The following is a 4820-nucleotide window of genomic DNA, read 5'->3' as shown; positions in this document are numbered from 1 at the left end:
TTGATTAATTCAACTGAGGGTTAGACGTTATTAGTCTCGAAAGGGATAATAACATAGGTTAGGGAGTCTCACTGATCAAGTCAAGTGAATAAATCGTCCGGTTCAGAGTCGGATAACAAGTGAAATCTAGGTGGATTCCTCCTTGGGTGTCGTCTTTATCAATTGCTTTTCTTCAAGTCTTTTTCCAAATTTTCTCTTTGCATTAATTAAATCAGTTAATTGGTTTAAATAATTAGTTAATTAAAACAAACCCTTTTATTCTTAGGCTAGATAATAAAAAGATAGTTATTACTAGTACTTTTGGTTCCTTTGGGTACGATATCCCGGTCTTGCCATTACTATACTATTGTTCGATAGGTGCGCTTGCCTTTTCATCGTGATAATAGTTAGTCTAGGTTTAATCTTCATTACAAATATTTATTACTTGTTACGAATCACGCAATCAAGTTTTTGGCGCCGTTGTCGGTGAATTGAAATATTAGGAACACTAAACTTTTATTGCTTTAGCCATTTATTTTTCTTGCAATTTTATTTTATTTTATTATTTATTAATTTACTTTTTTCTCTCTCTTGGCAGGTTTTTAAGTTTATGACTAGAAGAAACCCGTTAGGACCATTACTCTTTGACGAAGAAATCGATCGTACAATTTGCAAAAATCAAAGAGAAATAAGGCGTAGTTTACGCTACACAGAGAATGAGCGAGAAGGCGATACTCAAACCCCAACCGACAAGATGGCTGAAAACCCAGGTGATCAGCTGCCTCCTGCAATTGCAGCTAATCAAAATCGTGTTCCATGTACTATGTATGATTATGCTAAACCTTCTTTAACAAGAACTGAGTCTAGTATAGTTAGACCTTCTATTGTTATGAATAATTTTCAACTAAAACCTAACACAATTCAGATTATACAGCAGTTTGTTCAGTTTGATGGTTTACAAGATGAGGATCCCAACACGCACTTGGCAAATTTTCTTGAATTTTGCGATACATTCAAAATCAATGGCGTTTTTGATGATGTCATTCGTCTTTGGTTATTTCCCTTTTCACTGAGAAACAAAGCTAAACAGTGGTTGAACTCGTTACCACGAGGGTCATCACTACTTGGGAACAAATGACCGAGAAATTTTTACTAAAATATTTTTCGCCGGCTAAAACAGGTAAATTGCGTAATGATATCTCTTCTTTTGTGCAGATGGATTTAGAAACACTTTATGATGCATGGGAGAGATACAAGGACTTACTGAGAAGGTGCCCTCACCATGGGTTACCGCTTTGGCTGCAAGTTCAAACGTTCTACAATGGTGTGAATCCCTCGACAAGACAAATGATTGACGCAGCTGCTGGTGAAACCATCAACAATAAAACACCAGAAGATGCATATGAATTTATAGAGGAGATGTCACTGAATAACTATTAGTGGCAAGTTATGAGGACAAAGCCAATGAAAACAGCCGGTGTCTATAACATCGATTCAGTCACCATACTCTCAAATCAGGTAGAACTTCTCAATAAAAAGATTGATAGTTTTCTTGGTTCTACGCAGGTACATCCAGTAATAAGGTGTGACTCAAGCGGAGGAGGTGTGCATACAGAATATCAATCCTTCAATCCCACAACTGAAGAGGAACAAGTCAACTATATGGGTAATAATAACTTTAGATCTCAAAATAACCCATACAGTAATACTTAAAATGTAGGTTGGAGGAACCACCCAAATTTTTCCTGAGGAGGTCAAGGAAATCCAAAGCCACAAAATCCTCAGGGTTTTCAATAGCCACCTTATCAATAGGAGAAAAAACCAAACCTTGAAGAGAGGCTTTCTAAATTCATCTCGGTGTCAGAAACCTATTTCCAAAATACCAAGACAACACTTAAGAATGAACAAGCATTGATTCAAGGACTCGAAACTCAGATAGGCCAGCTGTCCAAACTAATCTCTGAACAACCACAAGGTAGCCTACCAAGTAATACTAAACCTAATCCGAGGGAACACCTCAATGCAATTAGCACTCAAGATATGGAAGGATTCATTACACCTGAGCTAGAAATACAGCAAGACAATGCGATGAACAAAGGATGAGAAGAGGTAAACAATAATGATCCCAAACAGGTAAGTACAAATCATGAACCTCGTGTGCCATATCCTAAAGCGATGATGAAAGACAGAATAGAAGAACAATTCGGTAAGTTTGTCAAACTCTTAAAGAAATTACATATTAACTTACCCTTTATTGAAGTTCTTTCGCAGATGCCCAATTCAACAAAATTCTTAAAGGAACTTCTGAGCAATAAAAGGAAATTAGACGCTACATCGCATGTGGAACTCAATGCAGTCTGCTCAGCTATTCTAAAGAATGAGCTACCTAACAAATTGAAAGATCTAGGGAGTTTTACAATTCCTTGCTTAATTGGTAGTCTATCTGTGAATAATGCTTTAGCTGATCTAGCGGCAAGTATAAATGTTATGCCATATAAAATGTTTAAACGGCTAGGTCTCGGTAAACCCAAACAGACTAGGATGAGCATACAATTGGCTGACAAAATAGTTAGATTTCCTAAGGGTATTATTAAAGAAGTTCTTGTTAAAATTGATAAATTTATTTACCCATTAGACTTCGTTGTCTTAGATATGGATGAGGATAACGAGGTACCTCTAATTTTAGGACGACCATTTTTAGCAACTGCCATAACCATTATTAATGTAGGCACAGGAGAGCTCACACTTCGTGCAAGTGACGAAGCAGTAACACTCCAAGCACGCGACTCAGTCAAAACCTATATGACTCAAGATAGTGCTATAAAAACTGTCGATGATAAAACTAATATTCAATCGTCCTTATAGGAACTTCCTCGAAAAAAGACAACTGAGATAGTGCGCTACTATCATGAAGAGAACAAAGACGTCCATGAAGAATGAAGACTATAGATAGAGGAGCTAGATGAATGGCGACACAAACCGAGAACACATGATAAACTGAAACTACGCAAAAACAAGCCCGATACCTCTCCTAATCAACTTCAGGTCAGTGATACAGTTTTACTAGATGCCGTTAATCCTCACATTGTCACTACCACACCAAATAAGGAAATCCCTCTTACGGTACTTAGTATTTTTCCATTCGGTACAGTGGAGTTGAGTCATCCCAAGTTCGGCACTTTTAAGGTAAACAACACCCGTTTAAAAGCTTATTTAAAAATTGACAATAGGAATGAGGTGTATGAACTCCTCGAACCACCATGATCATTCAATGGAGAGGTAAGTTGAGCTTAGACTATAAATAAGCGCTTCTCGAGAGGCAACTCGAGCACTAACATATTTTGATTTTTTTATTTTTATTTTCTCACACTTCCAGTCAATTAACTCAATCTTTGAATTGCAAAGTTTTTCAGCACACACAGCCAGGCTCACGGGCGTACCTAAAGCCGTGGCCAAACAGGGGAAGAGACACAGCCGTGCGATATGACTGTGTTGAAGCAGGACATGATTTCCCCAAAACATGGGGTGCGATAAATCCCCACGGCCGTGCGACATGGCTGTGGGTGAACTTGATAGGAACACATGGACATGGGAATGAAAACCCACGGGCGTGCCAGGGACAAGGCTCGATTTTGTTTCTTCGACACGGGCATGCGACACGCCTGTGCCATTCAGCCATGTACAATAATACAAGGGCGTGCTACCATAACACACGGGCATGGGAGAAGCGAACAAAGCTAGGCACGACCGTGTGACATGGCCGTGTGACACACACACCCAAGACACACGGGCGTGGGAAGTAGCCGGGCATGAGCTAAATTGAAAATTTGAAAAACACAAGCTCACCCTCAAAGTACACGGGCGTGGCCCTAGGCCATGTGACCCTTTCCTATATAAACAAACCACTGTTCATCTTCTTCCCCCTTTCAAAACCCTAGCCGAAAACTCCTCCTCCCCACTCCCTAATCCTTATTCCAGCCACTATTCCCAAGATTCTCACTTCCCCAACCTTCAAACCACCCTAAAATCCATTCCCCTTGCATTAATCCCCACTTTCTCCTCTCCATACCCTCCATTTTTCCTCCACACGGCTATACCCCCGCGTCACACGCCCGTGCGCTGCCATACAGCAGCCTTTGGTTCACTTTCTGAACTTTATTTTTCCAATTTGTATTGCTACATTAGTGTTCTACATGCTTTACATAGATTTTGTAATATTTTGCTTTAGACAAGTAAAGAATTTGCCTTAGAATTTTCTATATTTGAATTATTTAAGCCACTAAATAGCATATACTAGTTTGGAGCCTCTTGCTTAACTACTAATGTATCTTGGATTCTATCAATGCTCATATATTTTTAGGTGCATTATGTCGTCATCAATAGGAAAGAAGGACACGGTCCCATCCTCAAAGAGACGTAGGGGATCGGGTTCTTCCTCAGTGCGTGCTATAGTCAAAATTTGGCACCCGTTCCTTGAATTTCCACAAGCTTCGCAGGAGGAACTATTTCAGATACTACGTGCATGACCCATCACCACAGGTCGCTACACCGACTGGGCTGCCGTAGAGCAAGTCCAGCTCGCTGACACCATCCGCACCCTCCTGTCCACAGACCCATCAGAATAGTTCTTCGCTATTATCGAGCCCACTTATTTAGAGCTAACTTTAGAATTATGCTCTACTTTTCATTTACAGGTGGTGATGACGAACAATGATGACCCAGGCACCATTCACTTTCGATTAGGCGGTCTAGACGTGGGACTGATCCTCCTCAGTACCGTCTCTCGCATGCCATTGACGAGGAGCATCTTGAGGACATCCCTGATGATGTTCTCCCACAGT

General features: G+C 40.1%; 1 non-coding gene across 1 annotated transcript; it reads right to left on the bottom strand.

Annotated features, from left to right (window-relative positions):
- Nucleotides 1-1161: 1161 nt before the first annotated feature.
- Nucleotides 1162-1268, bottom strand: LOC121207672 (small nucleolar RNA R71). The gene has a single exon (XR_005902799.1). It is a non-coding gene; the product is annotated as a small nucleolar RNA R71 (small nucleolar RNA).
- Between the last annotated feature and the right edge of the window lie 3552 nt (nt 1269-4820).

This window comes from Gossypium hirsutum, chromosome A01 (genome assembly GCF_007990345.1).
Source record: "Gossypium hirsutum isolate 1008001.06 chromosome A01, Gossypium_hirsutum_v2.1, whole genome shotgun sequence".
NCBI classification, from domain to species: domain Eukaryota; kingdom Viridiplantae; phylum Streptophyta; class Magnoliopsida; order Malvales; family Malvaceae; genus Gossypium; species Gossypium hirsutum.
The sequence above is the reverse complement of the archived record's forward strand: the minus strand, read 5'-3'. Positions and strand labels throughout refer to the sequence as shown.